Source organism: Arachis ipaensis, chromosome B04 (assembly GCF_000816755.2).
Source record: "Arachis ipaensis cultivar K30076 chromosome B04, Araip1.1, whole genome shotgun sequence".
In the NCBI taxonomy this organism is placed as follows: domain Eukaryota; kingdom Viridiplantae; phylum Streptophyta; class Magnoliopsida; order Fabales; family Fabaceae; genus Arachis; species Arachis ipaensis.
Window position 1 is genome coordinate 71,091,680 of NC_029788.2, and position 11,667 is coordinate 71,103,346.

An 11,667-nucleotide genomic window follows, 5' to 3' on the forward strand; every position below is an offset into this window, starting at 1 on the left:
GAAATCTTTGGTGGAACACCAAACTTAGAATTACACATTCACTCTTGTATTGTTTTGGTGTGTAACACCAAACTTACCTCCTCACAATACAGGGGAAACTACTTGTGATTTTTATTGAAATGACAATGAAAAGGAAACTACCTTAGGTTGGGTTGCCTCCCAACGAAGCGCTCTTTTAGCGTCGATAGCTCGACGATTCCTCCATTAATTGAGATGATACTTCATTCTGGGGTTTTTCCCCATGTTGCCCATGTAGTGTTTGAGCCTTTGTCTATTCACAGTGAAAGTCCTCTTTGAACTTTCCTCCATGATTTTTATATGTCTATATGGTGAGACTTTTGTGACAAGAAAGGGTCCTGACCACCTTGATTTGAGTTTCCCAGGAAAAAGTCTCAATTTGGAGTTGTAGAGGAGCACTTGCTGTCCTTTTTCGAAGCTCCTGGGTGTCAGATTGAGGTCATGTCTTCTCTTTGCCTTTTCTTCATAGATTTTGGCATTTTCATAGGCTTGAGATCTGAACTCCTCCATTTCTTGCAGCTGCAAGACTCTTTTTTCACCAGCAGCAATGCTATCAAAATTTAGTGGCTTGAGAGCCCAGAGGGCTTTATGTTCCAGCTCTAGTGGTAAATGACAGGCTTTTCCATATACCAGTTGATATGGGGACATCCTAAGAGGTGTTTTGAATGCCGTTCTGTATGCCCAAAGAGCATCATCTAGCTTCTTCGCCCAGTCTTTTCTTGATGCTCCTACAGTCTTCTCCAGAATCCTTTTTAGCTTTCTGTTAGATATCTCGGTTTACCCACTTGTTTGGGGGTGGTAAGGTGTGGCAACCTTGTGTTTTACCCCATATCGTAGGAGAAGAGCTTCTAGTGGTCTGTTATAGAAATGGCTCCCTCCATCACTGATGAGTGCTCGTGGGACTCCGAACCGGCTAAAGATATTCTTTCTAAGGAAGTTCATGACCACCTTGTTATCATTTGTTGGGGTTGCAATAGCCTCTACCCACTTGGAAACGTAATCCACTGCTACCAAGATATACTTGTTTGAATATGAGGTTGGAAATGGTCCCATGAAATCGATTCCCTATACGTCAAACAGTTCCAATTCTAAAATGAAATTCTGTGGCATCTCATTTCTTTTGGGTAGGTTTCTAGCTCTTTGGCATTCATTGCAGTTCTTTGCTACTTCCTTAGCATCCTTGAAAAGGGTGGGCCAAAAGAATCCACTCTGTAACACCTTGGCTGCAGTTCTTTCCCCTCCAAAGTGGCCTCCATAGCATGAGCCATGGCAGTTCCATAGGACCTCTCTTCCCTCTTCTTCTGAAACACATCTTCTCAGGATTCCATCTAAACACTTCTTGAAGAAATATGGCTCATCCCAGACAAAATATTTTGCGTCATTGATGAGCTTTCTCTTTTGATGTTTGTTGATCTCCGGAGGTAAAGCCCCAGCTGCCTTGAAATTGGCAATGTTTGCAAACCAAGATGCTTTGTGAACCATCATTAACTGCTCATCTGGGAAACATTCATTCACACTTGTATCATGTGTTCCACCTTTTTCATGAGGGATCCTGGATAGGTGATCGGCTACCTTGTTCTCCACTCCTTTCTTGTCTCTAATCTCAATATTGAATTCCTGCAATAATAAGATCCACCTTATCAGTCTTGGTTTTGATTCCTGCTTGGCAAACAAGTATTTAAGTGCTGTGTGGTCTGTGAAAACAATCACTTTGGCACCAAAAGGTATGATCTAAACTTGTCAAATGCAAAAACTATTGCCAGCAACTCCTTTTCAGTGGTGGTGTAATTTCTTTGAGTGTCATTGAGGACTTTGCTGGCATAGTATATCACATGGACTAAGTTATCTTTCCTCTTCCGTAACACTGCCCCTACTGCAAAATCAGATGCATCACACATCAGTTCAAACGGTAAGTTCCAATCAGGTGGGGAAATGATAGGGGCAGAGGACAGCCTCTTTTTCAAGTTTTCGAATGCTAGCTTGCATTTTTTATCAAAGACAAATGGTGTATCAGATACAAGGAGATTGCTTAAAGGCTTGGCTATCTTTGAAAAATCTTTAATAAACCTTCTGTAAAAGCCGGCATGCCCTAAAAAGCTCCTAATTGCCTTGACATCGCTTGGTGGGGGTAATTTTTCAATGAGTTCTACCTTAGCTCTGTCTACCTCAATGCGTTGGTTAGAAACCTTATGGCCAAGAACTATTCCCCCTGTCACCATAAAGTGACATTTCTCCCAGTTCAAGACCAAGTTGGTTTCTTGACATCTTTTTAATACCAGGGCCAGGTGATTTAGGCAATTAGGGAAGAAATCTTCGAATACTGAAAAGTTATCCATAAAGACTTCAATGAATTTTTCTATCATATATGAGAAAATGGAGAGCATGCAGCGTTGAAAAGTTGCAGGTGCATTACATAGCCCAAATGGCATGCGCCTGTAGGCAAACACTCCATATGGGCAAGCGAATGAGGTTTTCTCTTGGTCTCTCGGATCAACCACTATTTGGTTATATCCTGAATAACCATCGAGAAAACAGTAATATGCGTGTCCTGCAAGTCTTTCCAGCATCTGATCCATGAAAAGAAGGGGGAAATGATCTTTTCTTGTAGCTTCATTGAGTTTTCTGTAGTCTATGCACATCCGCCATCCTGTAACGGTCCTTGTAGGGATTAGTTCGTTCTTCTCATTGGGGACTACAGTGATTCCTCCCTTTTTTGGGACAACTTGCATGGGGCTGACCCATGGGCTATCGGAGATCGGGTAGATTACCCCTCCCTGCCATAACTTCATAACTTCTTTCTGTACCACTTCCTTCATGACTGGATTCAGCCTCCTTTGGGGTTGAATGGATGGTTTGGCATCATCTTCCAACAGTATTTATGCATGCGTATGGCCGAACTGATTCCTTTCAGGTCAGCGAGGGTCCATCCAATGGCATCCTTATGCTTTCGCAATACTTGGAGTAATTCATCCTCTTGATCTCGGCTGAGGGATGAATTTATGATCACTAGGTAACTTTCACTTTCTCCTAAGTATGCATATTTGAGAGTGGGTGGCAGTGCTTTGAGTTCAAGTTTGGGTGCTTCTATCTTTTCATTCTCTTCCTTTAGTGCACCATGTATATGAATCTCTGCTATTGCAGCCTCTTCGCTAGATGTTGATTCCTCCTCTGTTAACCCTTCAAGTTCTTCTTCTTCAAAAATCTCCTATACTGAATCTTCCAGTGAATCTAACCTTATACATTCTCCCAATGGTTCTGGTGGGTAACACATGGCCTTGAACACATTGAATGTCATCTTTTTATTGTGTAATCTCAGGGTAAGTTCACCTTTTTGAATATCAATGACAGCTCCAACAGTGGCCAAGAACGGTCTTCCAGGATGATGGAGGCCTTGGCTTCCTCCTGCATGTCCAGCACTACAAAGTCTACTCGAAAGATAAAATCTCCTACCTTTACCAGCAAATTGATAAACCCATATTTTATGATATATTTTGTGCTTAATCTGAATGATTTGTTCAATCCTTCACCCACTTATTCATATTAATTGCATGGTTTTACTTTCCCTTCCTTATTATGTGATGTATGTGAAAAATATGTTTCCTATGCTTAAAAATAATTATTTTGATTACCCTTTATTTCCAGTCGATGCCGTGATTCATGTGTTGAGTAGTTTCAGATCTTCTAAGGCAGGAATGACTTAAAGGATGGAAAGGAAACATACAAAAATGGAAGAAAAGCACAAAACAGAGTTTTTGAAGAAACTGGCAGCCACGCGATCGCATGGGCGACGCGGCCGCATGCCAGCACGAAAAGGCATTGAGACGGCCGCATGACAGATGCGACTGCGCGCCTCGAGCGAAACACATATGACGCCGTCGCATGACTGACGCGACCGCGTGACAAGAAAAACTCCGAATGATGCGACCGCGTGACCCACGCAGACGCGTGATAGAGGCCACGCACCAGAAATTACAGAAAACGCTCATAGCGAATTTTAAAGCCCTTTTTGGCCCAAATCCAAGTCCAGAAGGCATAGACCAGAGGTTATGAAGTGGGGGAATGCATCCATTCAGGGAGAGTCTCCAATTAGTTAGTTTTCCATGATTTAGATTTAGTTTTGAGAGGGAGATTCTCTCTCTCCTCTCTTTAGGATTAGGATTTAGAATTATGATTTTATGCGCTTTCAGGATTATCTCTTTTTATCAGGTTCAATATTCCTTTTAATTATTTTCCCAATTTTATTTATGAATTCTTATATGTTACAGATTACTCTTTAAATTAATGTTATTTGAGGTATTTCAGTTTATTATTGCTTTCTTTTATTTACATTATTGTTACTCCCATCTGAAGATATTTTTATTCCAGTAGATTTACTTTTCTCCCTTTTGGTCTTGGTTAAGAAATCAGTAACTCAGGAGTTATCAAACTCAAACATGATTGATAATTGTTATCTTTGTTAATTAAATTGAACTTCAATAATCCCAATCTTTTCTTAGGAAATAAATAGGATCCGAAGATCAAATCAATTAATCCCTTGACCTTCCTTTGCCTTAGTAAAGGTTAACAAAGTAGAATTAAGATTCAATTTTCATCATCATTGATGAGGATAGCTAGGATAGGACCTCTAATTTCTCATACCTTGCCAAAAGTTTACTTACAGTCATCTATTTATTTTACTTACCATTTAAATTACTTGTTCTTCGTTTACTTTAATTGCTAATTAAACCATTCGCTCCTCATTCTCAAAACCCCAATTTACAACCTCCATAACCAATAATAAGAACATACTTCCCTGCAGTTCCTTGAGAAGACGACCCGAGGTTTGAATACTTCGGTTATCAATTTATTTAGGGATTTGTTACTTGTGACAACCAAAACGTTTGTACGAAGGGATTTCTGTTGGTTTAGAGACTATATCTACAACGCAACTGTTTTTATAAAATTCTTTACAGGAAAAAATCTCCAACGTCAAAATGGCGCCGTTGCCGGGGAACTGCAATTGTGTGCCTTATTATTGGTTATTATAAATATTTTTCTTTTACGTGTTTATTTGTTTTTATTTTCTTCCTTTATCTTCATTAGCTACTTTGAATTCTCACCCCTCTCGCTTTGAGTTTGGTTCTAATATTGTTGAAAGGAATGAAAGTTATAACAGGAACATGCATCAAGGTCAGAGCAATCAAAGATGGATGGAGCCAAGAGGATCTGATCAACCCTTTTGGCAGCAACACCCTCCAAGATATCATGGACAAAGACCATTCTACAATGCATACCAAGGCAATGGACATGATGGACAACCTCGTAGTTACCAACAAGTCCCACCCTGTGCTTATAGGCCATCCTCTCAATATAATTTCGAACCACCACACTCACAAGCTCCTTTTCACCATTCGCCACTATATAATCCTCATTTACCCCGATCCTAATCCAATTACTCCCAAATACCACCACTTCCCAATGTACCACATCCAAATCCATCACCCCGAGAATCAGAAGTTTGCCTCAAGGGAACAGTAGATCAACTTCAAACAACCCTTCATCAACTGGAGCAAGCAATAAGTCAATTATCTTCCAGACGTTCGAACATTAAAGGGACTCCCAGAGCCCCATGTGGGCAATCTAATGAAAGGCGTAGCATGAAGGAGATATTAAAAACTCCAGTGGACAAGACAGAGCATGACTTCGTACTAGAACAAGCAGAAGAAGCTGTCATTATACAAGAAGAAGAGTCAGTTGAAGACTTAGGAGACGCTGAACTTCCATGGGAATCCAGAGTTGTGGAGAATTCTGTCAAGGCCGTTACAAGTGATGCTAAAGAGGATAGTGACAACCCCCAAGGCAAGTCTCTTATGAAGAACTAGATGGAATGACCCAAGAAGCAAATTCTCTTGATGATGATAGTCACAAGTCCAGTTCTTCTAGTAATGAACTTACATCCGCAAGTAAATTCTCTGAGATCGAAGAACCTTCCCCAAGTTAATACGAAGATGATGCGGAGGTAGATTTCTCTCAACCTCCCATTTATGACTTAAGTGACGAGGAAGACATAGAAGGCTTTGATCAGGACATGGATGCATTTGAAGAATTTTGCAAAGAAGTGCAAAAATTCACAGAAGAGCACAAGGGAGTAGAGCTCACAGAACCACTGGAAACACCTATCCCAAGGCCATTACCACCCAATACAAGCTTCAAGTGGGTACAATCCTTAACCTTTAGCTTTATTTTTCCACTTGAATATGGTTTGCTTGAAACAGATGGCTAGCTTCGAGCTCTCTGCGGCTTTAAGAGTAAAAGGGAAATGGCTCATACTCAGATCTGGTGCACAAGGTTCAATAAGGTTCCACGCTTTAACTTGAAGTGCACGGATTGGCATCATAATCAATCAATTGGATCTTGGAAAATGTTTGGTTATCTTGGTGAGAATTTAATTTCTAAACTGCCCAGATGGAAAAATATAGATCAAGACGAAGGCGGATTTAAAAGCCAAGTTTGGGATCCTGGAATCTATTCTGACACTGGTCACCCCGGGAGCCTGAGAATCTATTTGAAGCTGCTCAGAAGCTTTTCATGCCTATTTTGGGACCCCGGAGGCTATTGGCATTCCAATCGTTGGTGGAGATCTCTGGATGAATTTAAGCACAAGCCACCATAACAGGAAGCTCATCCAATGTCCAACTTAAGGACTTTAACTAAAAGTGCTAGGTGGGAGACAACCCACCTTGGTATGATCGTTCCTTTTTCAATTTTAATTTTATTCCATTTTGTTTATTTTTGAGTTTTATTTTATTTTACTTCATTGAACCTGGAATCATGCATAACATTCATATTAGCATTGAATTCTGCATTTTGCACAAAAAAAGGGTGCGCGACGCGATCACATCACTCATGCGATCGCGTCACTTGCGAAAAACACTACCCACGCGTCCGCGTCATTCACACGACCGCGTGATTTGGAGATCGGCGTAAACATCCAACGTCCAGAAAGTTAGGCTGGAATCGTGCGGCCATTGTGTGTTTTGCACAAAACGCCTACGCGGTCGCGTCCCTGACGCGATCGCGTCACTTGCACAACATCAATCCCACGTGACAGCGTGAGCGACGCGATTGCGTCGCATGGATTGCACAAAATCCCAAAAGGAGACAGAGAGTTGCGCTAAAACGATGCTGGAATCGTGCGTTTAGCACAATTTCCAGCGACGCGATCGCATGCCCCAGGCGATCGCGTCATTCGCTCCCTAATCCATCCCACGCGATCGTGTGTCCCACGCGATTGCGTCAACCACCATTTCAGCCCAACCACGCGACCGCGTGCTCCACGCAATCGCGTGGATTCAAATTTATAACCCCCCCAGTCACGCGAACCCTACCATTCGCGCCCCCCCAAAGCCCTTCTCCTTCCTCTTTTCTTCTCCAACCCCCCAACCACCACCCAGCCGCCATCACTGACCGCCGCCACCCCGCCGACCACCCAGACCCCGTCGCCACGCCACCCCCCTTCCTCCTTCTCCTTCTTTCTTCTTCTTCCTTCTTCCTCCTCCCTCCACCGCCACTGCCCCCCTCCGCGATCACCACCACCGCGCCGCCGTCACCGCCCAGCGCCACCCACGCCCCCTTCCTTACTCTAATTCCCTTTCTCTCCCCCTACCCCCATTACCCTTCCCGAAGCCCCTGCCTCCAAACAGTACCCACCGCCACCGCGCCACCCTCCTCCGCCGCGCCCGACGCCACCGCCACCATCCCCCAACCACCTCTCTGCCCCACTCTCCTTAATTTGCCTACCAGTTTCCAACGAACGCCACCCTTCTATCCATCGTAGTTAATTCATATTTTTCTGTTTATGTTCATATTTAGGCTAGTTAGATATACATGTTGTAGTGGATTTTAGGTTGTTAGGTAGCCTAGGATGTGGTTAGTGGATTTAGGCCTGTTTAATTGCGCTGTTCGTGTTTCTTGTTTTATCAATTCACAATTTTGCTGTTACAGTGATGTTCGTATTGTTCATATGCTGAAATTTACTGTTTCATGCTGCTCTTTACACTGCTTTTTCATATTCATATTCCCTATATGTAAGTACAGCTGTATTTTTAATCCATATGGACTATTCTGATTGTTGTTTATTTTCCGGGACAATCCAATTTCAGCCGGAATGTTGCCCAAATTTTTATAAACTATTTTTGACTTTCATTCATGTTTTGGTTTTGGCTGTTTAAACTCTGCTTTACTCTACTTTTACCAAACCAATTCATGAATGCTAGGGCAAGCTTTCTTATTCTTTTTGATTTCCTGGTTCTTAATCTGCATTTTTGATGTTTAGATTCCAATTTTTGCTATTTCTATATCTATCTGAATTATCATCCAACTTCATTTCCTTGTTTGGATATGAGTTACCTATAGCTTCTATTTGTGAATGCCTGTTACTTGGAATATGATCATTATGCCACTTACTTTACCCACTTTTTACTCACTCACTAATTTTAACTTCCTAAACTATTTTTCGTTTCTAACCAAACCTAACCTTTCAAACAAATTTCTTCTGGTTTTTCACTTTCTTTTAACATTCTAACCAAGACATGATGATACTTTTTCTAATTAACTTGACCTGAAGTACATTTTGGATTGTGACATTTTTCTTCTCAGTATTCTAACTCTTGTACAATCCTTAATGTAAATTTGCTTAACTCATTCTCCTCTTCTATTGCTCTCTTGCCACATTGTGTTTCTTTTGATTATTTGCCTATTTGTTTTCCCTGTTTTTTATTATATTCTGGTTTTCTGTTTTTCAGGATGTCTGCCAGCCAAAGAAAAGGAAAAGCAAAGGCTATTACTGGCAAACGTAAAAAAGGAAAATCTGCTATGTCCATCATGGATATCATGCACGATGACTCCTAGCGGGAGAAAAACTTTACTCCCTGCTACTGATCCAGTAAATTTTGCAAACCGATACTGTGAGCTGAAGTATCCGGTGTTTGCAACCTCCAGGAACCTGTACCTGGAGAGACTTTGAAAATCCCAGAAGAACTCCAGCAATACACCTCTGAGCAAATTAAACAAAGAGGCTGGTTCTTCTTGGAAAGAAACCAGACTGAGGTCAATGCATCTTGGGTAAGGGAATTCTACTGTAATTACTTCAAGACTTCCCTAGATGCAGTGAACCTAAGAGGGAAGTAGATTCTGGTCACTGAAGAGGCCATAGAGGATGTTCTGAAGCTTCTGCCTAAATCTGATTAGCTGGATGGTTATCAAAAAGCTGAGGAAGATATGTGCTTCATGAAGTTTGATTGGGATGCAGTCAAGGCCAGGATAGCCCTTGACCCGACCGTTCCTTGGATTATGGGTCAGAACATTACCATGCCAAAGGGAATCAAGCGAATTTACTTGAATGATGAGGCTCGACTATGGCATCAGATACTTAGCAACTTCATTATGCCGAGTACTCACGAGACTGAGATACCAGCCGCTATGATCACCCTCCTATGGTGTGTGATGGAGGGTAAGGACCTGTACCTGCCACGCTTTATCCGGTACTATATGGCCAGGGTCCACATCCGAGACACTCTTCCCTTTCCTTATTTGATTACACAGCTAGGCCGTCGAGCTGACGTGCCTTGGGAAGATGCTGATGAGAAGCCACCTGCTGCAGAATGCAAGAAGATTATCCCTCACAGTAGGAACTTTCTGGCTTTGGGCTACAGACCTCTATTCCTCACTGCTACTGTTGAGACAGCCATACCATCTGCCGGCCCCTCTTCTTCCACAGCTACCCCTGCCACCACCATTGCACCTCCACCTACCTCAGAGCCAATTTATCACCTAGTGCACTGCCTGTTTTGGTGGCTCGACCAGATGGAGCATCGCAACAAACGACGCTATGAGCACCTGAAGCTGATGATACGATCTGGTGACATCCCCTCCGAGCCTGACACACCATCTGAGGAGGAGGCGGATGATCACGAGGCAAAGACCCATCCACAGAGCGAGGCTGCGCAGGCAGGCACAGAGTAGGCCGCATCACATCAGGAGGCTCCGCCTCAGATTTAGGCTATAGACCCAGAGATCCCTATCCAGTTTGCACCTCCTCTACAGCAGGCAGATCCTCAGACCGCCACCACAGAGACTCCAGCTACCCGTCCTTCCAGTGATGACACCCCTTCATACCCTGCTTGAGTGAGCATCAGGGACGATGCTTCATTTTAAGTGTGGGGAGGTCGCCATCTCTGGCGTATTTTTTTTGGTGAACCACTACAGACTCTTTTTATTTTATTTTGCTATTTTTCTGTATTTTTCTCTTTATTTTTATTTTTATCTCTCAGTACTTATATATTGCCATTTTCATGTATTTATACTCTATTTTCTGCATTTTGCATTTTCAGTTCATATTTTAGCCATTTAGCTTAGTTGCAATTCTAACTTATTAGTTATAGAAATTGTGGATTAATTAGTATAGTTTACCCTTTTTAGCATAAGATAGCTTAGTTTATATTGAAAATATAAAAAGGAAGTAAACTAGGAACTTGAACATAATAGAAACAATTCACACACCTTGTGTATATAGCATTACATGTTAGTTAGTTAACAACATTTCATCAAGGAGGAACACTAGAACTTTAAAGCCACCTTAAGTTTTACATTGAGAATAATGGGAACTTTTAATTTTACTTGCATGACATACATAACTGATATATGATTTTTGAGTTAGAGAACACACAGCTTGCGAGTTTTGAGCTGAATTGTATGGTTACATTCAAACCATACAATTTTATTCCTGTGTGTTCCACCCTTCTTATTTATTCTGGTGTTCTTTATTTTGTTTTAATCTATATGTCCGATTATAGAATAGAAATACATACCAAGAGAGTGATTGAGGCCATTGTTTAATTTTAGCTCACTTATCCCAAATTAGCCTACCCTTTACATTACCCTTGTTAACCCCCTTGAGCCTTTAAATCCCCTCTTATTCTATAAGCCACAATACTAGCCTTAAGCAGAAAAACAAAATAAAAATCCCAAGTTGAATCTTTGGTTAGCTTAAGATAGAAAGTGTGTAATTGTTTAAGTATGGGAAACCTATTGGGAACATGGATGATAAAAACAAAAGGTAGAAAAGTTGAAAAGAATAAAATTGTTCAAATAAAAATTTTGGGAAGCATGCTCATGTAAAATCAAATAATTGAATTACCATGTGCAATAAAAAAAATGTTATTTTTCAATATTTGAATAAAGGGGATACAAAAGAATTCCCCAATTGCAAAATAAATGCACATGGGACAAAAGTTAGAGTATGAGCATGTAACATCAAAAGTGGAAAAAAGTGGGGAAATAGGTAAAGAAGTTTTTCTTTACAAAGTATGTATGTTAGGTGAGATCTTAGACTAATCAAGGATTCACTTAATTAGCTCACTTAGCCTTATACATATACCTTTACCTTTACCTTGGCCCCATTACAATCTTAATTAAAGACCTCATGACTTTTGTATGCCTATATTCTATAATTGTTGATTGGTTAGATGAAGAACAAAGTTATAGAAATGAAGGATAAAAAGAAGAATAGAGTGATTAACCCAATAAACACTGAGTGACTAGAGAGTAAACACAAAATCCAGTGAGGGTTCAATAGCTCATTAACATATATCTCTGCTTGAATTATTAATT